The sequence below is a fragment of the Anas platyrhynchos genome, chromosome 11 (assembly GCF_047663525.1).
Source record: "Anas platyrhynchos isolate ZD024472 breed Pekin duck chromosome 11, IASCAAS_PekinDuck_T2T, whole genome shotgun sequence".
Classification (NCBI taxonomy): domain Eukaryota; kingdom Metazoa; phylum Chordata; class Aves; order Anseriformes; family Anatidae; genus Anas; species Anas platyrhynchos.
This window is the reverse complement of record NC_092597.1, coordinates 809,455-825,226: the sequence shown is the minus strand read 5'-3', so window position 1 is coordinate 825,226 and position 15,772 is coordinate 809,455.

The following is a 15,772-nucleotide window of genomic DNA, read 5'->3' as shown; positions in this document are numbered from 1 at the left end:
TTCTATTGCTGAAGTCACAATGTTGATGTCCTATTGCTGAGGTCCTATTGCTGATGTCCTATTGCTGAGGTCCTATTACTGAGGTCACAATGATGAGATCACAATGCTGAGGTCCTTTTGCTGAGGTCCTATTGCTGAAGTCACAATGCTGAGGTCCTATTGCTGAAGTCACAATGCTGAGGTCCTATTGCTGAGTTACTATTCCTGAGGTCACAATGCTGAGGTCCTTTTGCTGTGGTACTATTGCTGAGGTCCTATTGCTGAGGTCACAATGCTGAGGTCACAATGCTGAGGTCCTATTTCTGAGGTCACAATGCTGATGTCCTATTGCTGAGGTCACAATGCTGAGGTCCGATTGGTGAGGTCCCATTGCTGATGTCACTATGCTGAGGTCCTATTGCTGAGGTCACAATGCTGAGGTCACAATGCTGAGGTCACAATGCTGAGGTCCTATTTCTGAGGTCCTATTTCTGAGGTCCTATTTCTGAGGTCCTATTGCTGAGGTCCTATTGCTGAGGTCCTATTACTGAGGTCACAATCCTGAGGTCACAATGCTGAGGTCACAATGCTGAGGTCCTATTGCTGAGTTACTATTGCTGAGGTCCTGTTGCTGTGGTCGTATTGCTGAGGTCCTATTGCTGAGGTCCTATTGCTGAGGTCACAATGCTGAGGTCACAATGCTGAGGTCACAATGCTGAGGTCCTATTGCTGAGGTCACAATGCTGAGGTCCTATTGCTGAGGTACTATTGCTGAGGTCACAATGCTGAGGTCCTATTGCTGTGGTACTATTGCAGAGGTCCTATTGCTGAGGTCTTATTGCTGAGGTCTTATTGCTGAGGTCCTATTGCTGAGGTCACAATGCTGAAGTCCTATTGCTGAGGTCCTATTTCTTAGGTCCTATTGCTGAGGTCACAATGCAGAGGTCACAATTCTGATATCCTATTGCTGAGGTCACAATTCTGATATCCTATTCTGAGGTGCTATTGCTGAGGTGCTATGGCTGAGGTGCTATGGCTGAGGTGCTATTGCTGAGGTGCTATTGCTGAGGTGCTATTGCTGAGGTCACAATGCTGAGGTCCTATTGCTGAGGTCACAATGCTGAGGCCCTATTACTGAGGTCCAATTGCTGAGGTCCTATTGCTGTGGTCCTATTGCTGAGGTCACAATGTTGAGGTCCTATTGCTGAGGTCACAATGCTGAGGTCCTATTGCTAAGGTCCTATTGCTGAGGTCACAATGTTGAGGTCCTATTGCTGAGGTCACAATGCTGAGGTAACAATGCTGAGGTCCTATTGCTGAGGTCCTATTGCTGAGGTCACAATGCTGAGATCACAATGCTGAGGTCCTATTGGTGAGGTCCTATTGCTGAGATCACAATGCTGAGGTCCTATTCCTGAGGTCCTACTGCTGAGGTCACAAGGTTGAGGTCCTATTGCTGAGGTCACAAGGCTGAGGTAAAAATGCTGAGGTCCTATTGCTGAGGTCCTATTGCTGAGGTCACAATGCTGAGGTCCTATTGCTGAGGTCCTATTGCTGAGGTCACAGTACTTAGGTCCTAATGCTGAGGTCACAATGCTGAGGTCCGTTTGCTGAGGTCCTATTGCTGAGGTCACAATGCTGAGGTCCTATTGCTGAGGTCACAATGGTGACGTCCTATTGCTGAGGTCACAATGCTGAGGTTCTATTTCTGAGGTCCTATTGCTGAGGTCACAATGCTGAGGTCCTATTCCTGAGGTCACAATGCTGAGGTCCTATTGCTGAGTAAACAATACTGAGGTTCTGTTTCTGAGAAACTATTGCTGAGGTCACAATGCTGAGGTCACAATGCTGAGGTCCTATTTTTGAGGTCCTATTGCTGAGCTCACAATTCTGAGGTCCTATTGCTGAGGCGCTATTGCTGAGGTGCTATTGCTGAGGTCCTATTGCTGAGGTCCTATTGCTTAGGTCCAGAAGATGAGGTCCTATTGCGAAGGTCTTATTGCAGAGGTCAAAATGCTGAGGTCCTATTGCTGAGGTCCTATTGCTGAGGTCACAATGCTGAGGTCCTCTTGCTGAGGCCCTCTTGCTGAGGTCCAATTGCTGAGGTCCTATTGCTGAGGTCACAATGCTTAGGTCACAATGCTGAGGTCCTGTTGCTGAGGTCCTATTGCTGATTTCCTATTGCTAATATCCTATTGCTGAGAGCACAATGCTGAGGTCCTATTGCTGAGGTCCTATTGCTGAGGTCCTATTGCTGAGGTCACAATACTGAGGTCACAATGCTGAGGTCCTATTGCTGAGGTCCTATTGCTTAGGTCACAATTCTGAGGCCACAATGCAGAGGTCCTATTGCTGAGGTCACAATGCTGAGGTCCTATTGCTGAGGTCCTATTGCTGAGGTCACAAGGCTGAGGTCCTATTGCTGAGGTCCTATTGCTGAGGTCACAATGCTGAGTTCACAATGCTGAGGTCCTATTGCTGAGGTCACAATGCTGAGGTCCTATTGCTGAGGTCCTATTGCTGAGGTGCTATTGCTGAGGTCCTATTGTTGTGGTCCTATTGCTTAGGTCACAATTCTGAGGTCCTATTGCTGAGGTCCTATTGCTGAGGTCACAATGCTGAGGTCCTATTGCTGAGGTCCTATTGCTGAGGTCACAAGGCTGAGGTCCTATTGCTGAGGTCCTATTGCTGAGGTCCTATTGCTGAGGTCCTATTGCTGAGGTCACAAGGCTGAGGTCACAAGGCTGAGGTCCTATTGCTGAGGTCACAAGGCTGAGGTCCTATTGCTGAGGTCCTATTGCTGAGGTCACTGTGCTTGAGTCCTCTTGCTGAGGTCACAATGCTCAGGTCACAATGCTGAGGTCCTATTTCTGAGGTCCGATTGCTGAGGTGATATTTCTGACGTCCTATTGCTGAGGTCACAATGCTGAGGTCCTATTGCTGAGGTCCTATTGCTAAGGTCCTATTGCTGAGGTCCTATTGCTGAGGTCCTATTGCTGAGGTCACAGTGCTGAGGTCACAGTGCTGAGGTCACAGTGCTGAGGTCACAGTGCTGAGGTCACAATCCTGAGGTCACAATGCTGAGGTCATATTGCTTAGCTGACAATGCTGAGGTCCTATTGGTGAGGTCCTATTGCTGAGGTCACAATGCTGAGGTCACAATTCTGAGCTCCTATTGCTGAGGTCCTATTGCTCAGGTCCTATTGCTCAGGTCACAATGCTGAGGTCCTATTGCTGAGGTCACAATGCTGAGGTCCTATTGGTGAGGTCCTATTGCTGAGGTCACAATGCTGAGGTCACAATGCTGAGGTCCTGTTGCTGAGGTCATAATGCTAAGGTCCTGTTGCTGAGGTCACAATGCTAAGGCCCTATTGCTGAGGAAACAATGCTGAGGTCAAAATGCTGAGGTCCTATTGCTGAGGTCCTATTGATGAGGTCACAATGCTGAGGTCCTATTGCTGAGGTCGCAATGCTGAGGTCCTATTCCTGAGGTCACAATGCTGAGGTCCTATATTTGAGGTCCTATTGCTGAGGTCAGAATTCTGAGGTCCTATTGCTGAGGTGCTATTGCTGAGGTCCAGAAGATGAGGTCCTATTGCTAAGGTCTTATTGCAGAGGTCCTATTGCTGAGGTCCTATTGCTGAGGTCCTATTGCTGAGGTCCTATTGCTTAGGTCCTATTGCTGGGGTCCTATTGCTGAGGTCACAATGCTAAGGTCCTATTGATGAGGTCACAATGCTGAGGTCAAAATGCTGAGGTCACAATGCTGAGGTCCGTTTGCTGAGGTCCTATTGCTGAGGTCACAATGCTGAGGTCCTATTGCTGAGGTCACAATGGTGAGGTCCTATTGCTGAGGTCACAATGCTGAGGTTCTATTTCTGAGGTCCTATTGCTGAGGTCACAATGCTGAGGTCCTATTCCTGAGGTCACAATGCTGAGGTCCTATTGCTGAGTAAACAATACTGAGGTTCTGTTTCTGAGAAACTATTGCAGAGGTCACAATGCTGAGGTCCTATTGCTGAGGTCACAATGCTGAGGTTCTATTTCTGAGGTCCTATTGCTGAGGTCACAATGCTGAGGTCCTATTCCTGAGGTCACAATGCTGAGGTCCTATTGCTGAGTAAACAATACTGAGGTTCTGTTTCTGAAAAACTATTGCAGAGGTCACAATGCTGAGGTGACAAATCTGAGGTCCTATTGCTGAGGTCCTATTGATGAGGTCAGAATGTTGAGGTCACAATGCTGAGGTCCTATTGCTGAGGTCACAATGCTGAGGTCCTATTGCTGAGGTCACAATGCTGAGGTCCTATTTTTGACGTCCTATTGCTGAGCTCACAATTCTGAGGTGCTATTGCTGAGGTGCTATTGCTGAGGTGCTATTGCTGAGGTGCTATTGCTGAGGTCCTATTGCTGAGGTCCTATTGCTTAGGTCCAGAAGATGAGGTCCTATTGCGAAGGTCTTATTGCAGAGGTCAAAATGCTGAGGTCCTATTGCTGAGGTCCTATTGCTGAGGTCACAAGGCTGAGGTCCTATTGCTGAGGTCCTATTGCTGAGGTCACAATGCTGAGTTCACAATGCTGAGGTCCTATTGCTGAGGTCACAATGCTGAGGTCCTATTGCTGAGGTCCTATTGCTGAGGTGCTATTGCTGAGGTCCTATTGTTGTGGTCCTATTGCTTAGGTCACAATTCTGAGGTCCTATTGCTGAGGTCCTATTGCTGAGGTCCTATTGCTGAGGTCCTATTGCTGAGGTCCTATTGCTGAGGTCACAAGGCTGAGGTCCTATTGCTGAGGTCCTATTGCTGAGGTCACTGTGCTTGAGTCCTCTTGCTGAGGTCACAATGCTCAGGTCACAATGCTGAGGTCCTATTTCTGAGGTCCGATTGCTGAGGTGATATTTCTGACGTCCTATTTCTGAGGTCACAATGCTGAGGTCCTATTGCTGAGGTCCTATTGCTAAGGTCCTATTGCTGAGGTCCTATTGCTGAGGTCACAGTGCTGAGGTCACAGTGCTGAGGTCACAGTGCTGAGGTCACAGTGCTGAGGTCACAATCCTGAGGTCACAATGCTGAGGTCCTATTGCTTAGCTGACAATGCTGAGGTCCTATTGGTGAGGTCCTATTGCTGAGGTCACAATGCTGAGGTCACAATTCTGAGCTCCTATTGCTGAGGTCCTATTGCTCAGGTCCTATTGCTCAGGTCACAATGCTGAGGTCCTATTGCTGAGGTCACAATGCTGAGGTCCTATTGGTGAGGTCCTATTGCTGAGGTCACAATGCTGAGGTCACAATGCTGAGGTCCTGTTGCTGAGGTCATAATGCTAAGGTCCTGTTGCTGAGGTCACAATGCTAAGGCCCTATTGCTGAGGAAACAATGCTGAGGTCAAAATGCTGAGGTCCTATTGCTGAGGTCCTATTGATGAGGTCACAATGCTGATGTCCTATTGCTGAGGTCGCAATGCTGAGGTCCTATTCCTGAGGTCACAATGCTGAGGTCCTATATTTGAGGTCCTATTGCTGAGGTCAGAATTCTGAGGTCCTATTGCTGAGGTGCTATTGCTGAGGTCCAGAAGATGAGGTCCTATTGCTAAGGTCTTATTGCAGAGGTCCTATTGCTGAGGTCCTATTGCTGAGGTCCTATTGCTGAGGTCCTATTGCTTAGGTCCTATTGCTGGGGTCCTATTGCTGAGGTCACAATGCTAAGGTCCTATTGATGAGGTCACAATGCTGAGGTCAAAATGCTGAGGTCACAATGCTGAGGTCCGTTTGCTGAGGTCCTATTGCTGAGGTCACAATGCTGAGGTCCTATTGCTGAGGTCACAATGGTGAGGTCCTATTGCTGAGGTCACAATGCTGAGGTTCTATTTCTGAGGTCCTATTGCTGAGGTCACAATGCTGAGGTCCTATTCCTGAGGTCACAATGCTGAGGTCCTATTGCTGAGTAAATAATACTGAGGTTCTGTTTCTGAGAAACTATTGCAGCGGTCACAATGCTGAGGTGACAATGCTGAGGTCCTATTGCTGAGGTCCTATTGATGAGGTCAGAATGTTGAGGTCACAATGCTGAGGTCCTATTGCTGAGGTCACAATGCTGAGGTCCTGTTGCTGAGGTCACAATGCTGAGGTCCTATTTTTGAGGTCCTATTGCTGAGCTCACAATTCTGAGGTGCTATTGCTGAGGTGCTATTGCTGAGGTGCTATTGCTGAGGTGCTATTGCTGAGGTGCTATTGCTGAGGTGCTATTGCTGAGGTCCTATTGCTGAGGTCCTATTGCTGAGGTCCTATTGCTTAGGTCCAGAAGATGAGGTCCTATTGTGAAGGTCTTATTGCAGAGGTCAAAATGCTGAGGTCCTATTGCTGAGGTCCTATTGCTTAGGTCACAATGCTGAGGTCCTATTGCTGAGGCCCTCTTGCTGAGGTCCAATTGCTGAGGTCCTATTGCTGAGGTCACAATGCTTAGGTCACAATGCTGAGGTCCTGTTGCTGAGGTCCGATTGCTGATTTCCTATTGCTAATATCCTATTGCTGAGAGCACAATGCTGAGGTCCTATTGCTGAGGTCCTATTGCTGAGGTCCTACCTCTGAGGTCACAATGCTGAGGTCCTATTGCTGAGGTCACAATAATAAGGTACTATTGCTGAAGTCCTATGGCTGAGGTCCTATTGCTAAGGTCCCAATGCTGAGGTCCTATTGCTGAGGTTCTATTGCTGAGGTCACAATGCTGAGGTCACAATGCAGAGGTCCTATTGCTGAGGTCCTATTGCTTAGGTGACAATTCTGAGGTCCTATTGCTGAGGTCCTATTGCTGAGGTCCTATTGCTGTGGTCACAATGCTGAGGTCCTATTGCTGAGGTCCTATTGCTGAGGTCCTATTGCTGAGGTCCTATTGCTGAGGTCACAGTGCTGAGGTCACAGTGCTGAGGTCACAATGCCGAGGTCACAATGCTGAGGTCCTATTGCTGAGGTCACAATGCTGAGGTCCTATTGCTGAAGTCACAATGCTGAGGTCCTATTGCTGAGGTCACAATGCTGAGGTCCTATTGCTGAGGTCCTATTGCTGAGGTCACAATGCTGAGGTCACAATGCTGAGCTCCTATTGCTGAGGTCCTATTGCTCAGGTCCTATTGCTGAGGTCACAATGCTGAGGTCCTATTGGTGAGGTCCTATTTCTGAGGTCACAATGCTGAGGTCACAATGCTAAGGTCCTGTTGCTGAGGTCACAATGCTAAGGCCCTATTGCTGAGTAAACAATGCTGAGGTCAAAATTCTGAAGTCCTATTGCTGAGGTCCTATTGATGAGGTCACAATGCTGAGGTCCTATTGCTGAGGTCGCAATGCTGAGGTCCTATTCCTGAGGTCACAATGCTGAGGTCCTATTTTTGAGGTCCTATTGCTGAGGTCAGAATTCTGAGGTCCTATTGCTGAGGTGCTATTTCTGAGGTCAGAATGCTGAGGTCCAGAAGATGAGGTCCTATTGCTAAGGTCTTATTGCAGAGGTCCTATTGCTGAGGTCCTATTGCTGAGGTCCTATTGCTTAGGTCCTATTGTTGGGGTCCTATTGCTGAGGTCACAATGCTAAGGTCCTATTGATGAGGTCACAATGCTAAGGTCCTATTGCTGAGGTCACAATGCTGAGGTTCTGTTTCTGAGAACCTATTGCTGAGGTCACAATGCTGAGGTCCTATTGCTGAGGTCACAATGCTGAGGTCGTATTGCCGAGGTCGCAATGCTGAAGTCACAATGCTGAGGTCCTATTTTTGAGGTCCTATTGCTGAGGTCACAATTCTGAGGTCCTATTGCTGAGGTGCTATTGCTGAGGACAGAATGCTGAGGTCCTATTGCTGAGGTCCTATTGCTGAGGTCGCAATGTTGAGGTCCTATTGCTGAGGTCCTATTTCTGAGGTCCTATTGCTGAGGTCACTATGCTGAGGTCCTATTGCTGAGGTCACAATGCTGAGGTCCTATTGCTGAGGACCTATTGCTGAGGTCCAATTGCTGAGGTCCTATTGCTGAGGTCACAATGCTGAGATCACAATGCTGAGGTCCTATTCCTGAGGTCCTATTGCTGAGGTCACAATGTTGAGGTCCTATTGCTGAGGTCCTATTTCTGAGGTCACTATGCTGAGGTCCTATTGCTGAGGTCACAATGCTGAGGTCCTATTGCTGAGGAGCTATTGCTGAGGTCCAATTGCTGAGGTCCTATTGCTGAGGTCACAATGCTGAGATCACAATGCTGAGGTCCTATTGCTGAGGTCCTATTGCTGAGGTCACAATGTTGAGGTCCTATTGCTGAGATCACAATGCTGAGGTCCTATTGCTGAGGTCACAATGTTGAGGACCTATTGCTGAGGTCCTATTGCTGAGGTCCTATTGCTGAGGTCACAATGTTGAGGTCCTATTGCTGAGGACACAATGCTGAGGTCCTATTGCTGAGGTCCTATGGCTGAGGTCACAATGCTGAGGTCCTATTGCTGAGGTCACAATGCTGAGGTCCTATTGCTGAGGTCCTATTGCTGAGGTCACAATGCTGAGATCACAATGCTTAGGTCCTATTGGTGAGGTCCTATTGCTGAGATCACAATGCAGAGGTCCTATTCCTGAGGTCCTACTGCTGAGGTCACAAGGCTGAGGTCCTATTGCTGAGGTCCTATTGCTGAGGTCCTATTGCTGAGGTCCTATTGCTGAGGTCCTATTGCTGAGGTCACAATGCTGAGATCACAATGGTGAGGTCCTATTGCTGAGGTCCTATTGCTGAGATCACAAAGCTGAGGTCCTATTGCTGAGGTCCTATTGCTGAGGTCACAAGGCTGAGGTCACAATGCTGAGGTCCTATTGCTGAGGTCCTATTGCTGAGGTCACAGTGCTTAGGTCCTATTGCTGAGGTCACAATGCTGAGGTCACAATGCTGAGGTCCTATTGCTGAGGTCTCAAGGCTGAGGTCTTATTCCTGAGGTCACAATGCTGAGGTCACAATGCTGAGGTCCTATTGCTGAGGTCCTATTGCTTAGGTCCTATTGCCTAGGTGCTATTGCTGAGGTCCTATTGCTGAGGTCACAGTGCTGAGGTCCTATTGCTGAAGTCCTATTGCTGAGGTCACAATGCTGAGGTCCTATTGCTGAGGTCCAATTGCTGAGGTCCAATTGCTGAGGTCCTATGGCTGAGCTCCTATTGCTGAGGTCCTATTGCTGAGGTCACAATGCTGAGGTCACAATGCTGAGGTCACAATGCTGAGGTCCGTTTGCTGAGGTCCTATTGCTGAGGTCACAATGCTGAGGTCCTATTGCTGAGGTCACAATGCTGAGGTCCTGTTGCTGAGGTCACAATGCTGAGGTTCTATTTCTGAGGTTCTATTGCTGAGGTCACAATGCTGAGCTCCTATTGCTGAGGTCACAATGCTGAGGTCCTATTGCTGAGTAAACAATGCTGAGGTTCTGTTTCTGAGAAACTATTGCTGAGGTCACAATGCTGAGGTGACAATGCTGAGGTCCTATTGCTGAGGTCCTATTGATGAGGTCAGAATGTTGAGGTCACAATGCTGAGGTCCTATTGCTGAGGTCACAATGCTGAGGTCCTATTGCTGAGGTCACAATGCTGAGATCCTATTTTTGAGGTCCTATTGCTGAGCTCACAATACTGAGGTCCTATTGCTGAGGTGCTATTGCTGAGGTGCTATTGCTGAGGTGCTATTGCTGAGGTGCTATTGCTGAGGTGCTATTGCTGAGGTCCTATTGCTGAGGTCCTATTGCTGAGGTCCTATTGCTGAGGTCCTATTGCTGAGGTCCAGAAGATGAGGTCCTATTGCCAAGGTCTTATTGCAGAGGTCAAAATACTGAGGTCCTATTGCTGAGGTCCTATTGCTGAGGTCACAATGCTGAGGTCCTATTGCTGAGGCCCTCTTGCTGAGGTCCAATTGCTGAGGTCCTATTGCTGAGGTCACAATGCTTAGGTCACAATGCTGAGGTCCTATTGCTGAGGTCCTATTGCTGATTTCCTATTGCTGATATCCTATTGCTGAGAGCACAATGCTGAGGTCCTATTGCTGAGGTCCTATTGCTGAGGTCCTATTGCTGAGGTCCTATTGCTGAGGTCACAATACTGAGGTCAAAATGCTGAGGTCCTATTGTTGTGGTCCTATTGCTTAGGTCACAATTCTGGGGCCACAATGCAGAGGTCCTATTGCTGAGGTCACAATACTGAGGTCACAATGCTGAGGTCCTATTGCTGAGGTCCTATTGCTGAGGTCCTATTGCTGAGGTCTTATTGCTGAGGTCCTATTGCTGAGGTCCTATTGCTGAGGTCACAATGCTGAGTTCACAATGCTGAGGTCCTATTGCTGAGGTCACAATGCTGAGGTCCTATTGCTGAGGTCCTGTTGCTGAGGTGCTATTGCTGGGGTCCTATTGTTGTGGTCCTATTGCTTAGGTCACAATTCTGAGATCACAATGCTGAGGTCCTATTGCTGAGGTCACAATGCTGAGGTCCTATTGCTGAGGTCCTATTGCTGAGGTCACAAGGCTGAGGTCCTATTGCTGAGGTCCTATTGCTGAGGTCACAATGCTGAGGTCCTATTGCTGAGGTCCTATTGCTGAGGTCCTATTGCTGAGGTCACAAGGCTGAGGTCCTATTGCTGAGGTCACAATGCTGAGGTCACAATGCTGAGGTCCTATTGCTGAGGTCCTATTGCTGAGGTCACAAGGCTGAGGTCCTATTGCTGAGGTCACAATGCTGAGGTCACAATGCTGAGGTCCTATTGCTGAGGTCCTATTCCTGAGATCACAATGCTGAGGTCCTATTGCTGAGATCACAATGTTGAGGTCCTATTGCTGAGGTCACAGTGCTGAGGTCCTATTGCTGAGGGCCTATTGCTGAGGTCACAATGCTGAGATCACAATGCTGAGGTCCTATTGCTGAGGTCCTATTGCTGAGGTCACAATGTTGAGGTCCTATTGCTGAGGTCCTATTTCTGAGGTCCTATTGCTGAGGTCACTATGCTGAGGTCCTATTGCTGAGGTCACAATGCTGAGGTCCTATTGCTGAGGACCTATTGCTGAGGTCCAATTGCTGAGGTCCTATTGCTGAGGTCACAATGCTGAGATCACAATGCTGAGGTCCTATTCCTGAGGTCCTATTGCTGAGGTCACAATGTTGAGGTCCTATTGCTGAGATCACAATGCTGAGGTCCTATTGCTGAGGTCACAATGTTGAGGACCTATTGCTGAGGTCCTATTGCTGAGGTCCTATTGCTGAGGTCACAATGTTGAGGTCCTATTGCTGAGGACACAATGCTGAGGTCCTATTGCTGAGGTCCTATGGCTGAGGTCACAATGCTGAGGTCCTATTGCTGAGGTCACAATGCTGAGGTCCTATTGCTGAGGTCCTATTGCTGAGGTCCTATTGCTGAGGTCACAATGCTGAGATCACAATGCTGAGGTCCTATGGTGAGGTCCTATTGCTGAGATCACAATGCAGAGGTCCTATTCCTGAGGTCCTACTGCTGAGGTCACAAGGCTGAGGTCCTATTGCTGAGGTCCTATTGCTGAGGTCCTATTGCTGAGGTCCTATTGCTGAGGTCACAATGCTGAGATCACAATGGTGAGGTCCTATTGCTGAGGTCCTATTGCTGAGATCACAAAGCTGAGGTCCTATTGCTGAGGTCCTATTGCTGAGGTCACAAGGCTGAGGTCACAATGCTGAGGTCCTATTGCTGAGGTCCTATTGCTGAGGTCACAGTGCTTAGGTCCTATTGCTGAGGTCACAATGCTGAGGTCACAATGCTGAGGTCCTATTGCTGAGGTCTCAAGGCTGAGGTCTTATTCCTGAGGTCACAATGCTGAGGTCACAATGCTGAGGTCCTATTGCTGAGGTCCTATTGCTGAGGTCCTATTGCCTAGGTGCTATTGCTGAGGTCCTATTGCTGAGGTCACAGTGCTGAGGTCCTATTGCTGAAGTCCTATTGCTGAGGTCACAATGTTGAGGTCCTATTGCTGAGGTCCTATGGCTGAGCTCCTATTGCTGAGGTCCTATTGCTGAGGTCACAATGCTGAGGTCACAATGCTGAGGTCACAATGCTGAGGTCCGTTTGCTGAGGTCCTATTGCTGAGGTCACAATGCTGAGGTCCTATTGCTGAGGTCACAATGCTGAGGTCCTGTTGCTGAGGTCACAATGCTGAGGTTCTATATCTGAGGTTCTATTGCTGAGGTCACAATGCTGAGCTCCTATTGCTGAGGTCACAATGCTGAGGTCCTATTGCTGAGTAAACAATGCTGAGGTTCTGTTTCTGAGAAACTATTGCTGAGGTCACAATGCTGAGGTGACAATGCTGAGGTCCTATTGCTGAGGTCCTATTGATGAGGTCACAATGCTGAGGTCCTATTGCTGAGGTCACAATGCTGAGGTCCTATTGCTGAGGTCACAATGCTGAGATCCTATTTTTGAGGTCCTATTGCTGAGCTCACAATACTGAGGTCCTATTGCTGAGGTGCTATTGCTGAGGTGCTATTGCTGAGGTGCTATTGCTGAGGTGCTATTGCTGAGGTCCTATTGCTGAGGTCCTATTGCTGAGGTCCTATTGCTGAGGTCCTATTGCTGAGGTCCTATTGCTGAGGTCCAGAAGATGAGGTCCTATTGCGAAGGTCTTATTGCAGAGGTCAAAATGCTGAGGTCCTATTGCTGAGGTCCTATTGCTGAGGTCACAATGCTGAGGTCCTATTGCTGAGGCCCTCTTGCTGAGGTCCAATTGCCTAGGTCCTATTGCTGAGGTCACAATGCTTAGGTCACAATGCTGAGGTCCTGTTGCTGAGGTCCTATTGCTGATTTCCTATTGCTGATATCCTATTGCTGAGAGCACAATGCTGAGGTCCTATTGCTGAGGTCCTATTGCTGAGGTCCTATTGCTGAGGTCACAATGCTGAGGTCCTATTGTTGTGGTCCTATTGCTGAGGTCCAATTGCTGAGGTCCTATGGCTGAGCTCGTATTGCGGAGGTCCTATTGCTGAGGTCACAATGCTGAGGTCCTATTGTTGAGGTCCAATTGCTGAGGTCCAATTGCTGAGGTCCTATGGCTGAGCTCCTATTGCGTAGGTCCTATTGCTGAGGTCACAATGCTGAGGTCACAATGCTGAGGTCACAATGCTGAGGTCCGTTTGCTGAGGTCCTATTGCTGAGGTCACAATGCTGAGGTCCTATTGCAGAGGTCACAATGCTGAGGTCCTGTTGCTGAGGTCACAATGCTGAGGTCCTATTGCTGAGTAAACAATGCTGAGGTTCTGTTTCTGAGAAACTATTGCTGAGGTCACAATGCTGAGGTGACAATGCTGAGGTCCTATTGCTGAGGTCCTATTGATGAGGTCAGAATGTTGAGGTCACAATGCTGAGGTCCTATTGCTGAGGTCACAATGCTGAGGTCCTATTGCTGAGGTCACAATGCTGAGATCCTATTTTTGAGGTCCTATTGCTGAGCTCACAATACTGAGGTCCTATTGCTGAGGTGCTATTGCTGAGGTGCTATTGCTGAGGTGCTATTGCTGAGGTGCTATTGCTGAGGTGCTATTGCTGAGGTGCTATTGCTGAGGTCCTATTGCTGAGGTCCTATTGCTGAGGTCCTATTGCTGAGGTCCTATTGCTGAGGTCCAGAAGATGAGGTCCTATTGCGAAGGTCTTATTGCAGAGGTCAAAATACTGAGGTCCTATTGCTGAGGTCCTATTGCTGAGGTCACAATGCTGAGGTCCTATTGCTGAGGCCCTCTTTCTGAGGTCCAATTGCTGAGGTCCTATTGCTGAGGTCACAATGCTTAGGTCACAATGCTGAGGTCCTATTGCTGAGGTCCTATTGCTGAGGTCCTATTCCTGATTTCCTATTGCTGATATCCTATTGCTGAGAGCACAATGCTGAGGTCCTATTGCTGAGGTCCTATTGCTGAGGTCCTATTGCTGAGGTCCTATTGCTGAGGTCCTATTGCTGAGGTCACAATACTGAGGTCACAATGCTGAGGTCCTATTGTTGTGGTCCTATTGCTTAGGTCACAATTCTGGGGCCACAATGCAGAGGTCCTATTGCTGAGGTCACAATACTGAGGTCACAATGCTGAGGTCCTATTGCTGAGGTCCTATTGCTGAGGTCCTATTGCTGAGGTCTTATTGCTGAGGTCCTATTGCTGAGGTCCTATTGCTGAGGTCACAATGCTGAGTTCACAATGCTGAGGTCCTATTGCTGAGGTCACAATGCTGAGGTCCTATTGCTGAGGTCCTGTTGCTGAGGTGCTATTGCTGGGGTCCTATTGTTGTGGTCCTATTGCTTAGGTCACAATTCTGAGATCACAATGCTGAGGTCCTATTGCTGAGGTCACAATGCTGAGGTCCTATTGCTGAGGTCCTATTGCTGAGGTCACAAGGCTGAGGTCCTATTGCTGAGGTCCTATTGCTGAGGTCACAATGCTGAGGTCCTATTGCTGAGGTCCTATTGCTGAGGTCCTATTGCTGAGGTCACAAGGCTGAGGTCCTATTGCTGAGGTCACAATGCTGAGGTCACAATGCTGAGGTCCTATTGCTGAGGTCCTATTGCTGAGGTCACAGTGCTTGGGTCCTCTTGCTGAGGTCACAATGCTCAGGTCACAATGCTGAGGGCTTATTTCTGAGGTCCGATTGCTGAGGTCCTATTGCTGAGGTCCTACTGCTGAGGTCACAATGCTGAGGTCCTATTGCTGAGGTCCTATTGCTGAGGTCCTATTGCTGAGGTCACAATGCTGAGGTCCTATTGCTGAGGTCCTATTGCTGAGGTCCTATTGCTGAGGTCACAGTGCTTGGGTCCTCTTGCTGAGGTCACAATGCTCAGGTCACAATGCTGAGGGCTTATTTCTGAGGTCCGATTGCTGAGGTGATATTTCTGAGGTCCTATTGCTGAGGTCTACAATGCTGAGGTCCTATTGCTGAGGTCCCATGGCTGAGGTCCTATTGCTAAGGTCCCAATGCTGAGGTCCTATTGCTGAGGTTCTATTGCTGAGGTCCTATTGCTGAGGTCACAAGGCTGAGGTCCTATTGCTGAGGTCCTATTGCTGAGGTCCTATTGCTGAGGTCACAATGCTGAGGTCCTATTGCTGAGGTCACAATGCTGAGATCACAATGGTGAGGTCCTATTGCTGAGGTCCTATTGCTGAGATCACTAAGCTGAGGTCCTATTGCTGAGGTCCTATTGCTGAGGTCACAAGGCTGAGGTCACAATGCTGAGGTCCTATTGCTGAGGTCCTATTGCTGAGGTCCTATTGCTGAGGTCCTATTGCTGAGGTCCTATTGCTGAGGTCACAATGCTGAGATCACAATGCTGAGGTCCTATTGCTGAGGTCCTATTGCTGAGATCACAAAGCTGAGGTCCTATTGCTGAGGTCCTATTGCTGAGGTCACAAGGCTGAGGTCACAATGCTGAGGTCCTATTGCTGAGGTCCTATTGCTGAGGTCACAGTGCTTAGGTCCTATTGCTGAGGTCCTATTGCTGAGGTCACAAGGCTGAGGTCCTATTGCTGAGGTCACAATGCTGAGGTCACAATGCTGAGGTCCTATTGCTGAGGTCACAATGCTGAGGTCCTATTGCTGAGGTCCTATTGCTGAGGTCCTATTGCCTAGGTGCTATTGCTGAGGTCCTATTGCTGAGGTCACAGTGCTGAGGTCCTATTGCTGAAGTCCTATTGCTGAGGTCACAATGCTGAGGTCCTATTGCTGAGGTCCAATTGCTGAGGTCCTATGGCTGAGGTCCTATTGCTGAGGTCCTATTGCTAATATCCTATTGCTGAGAGCACAATGC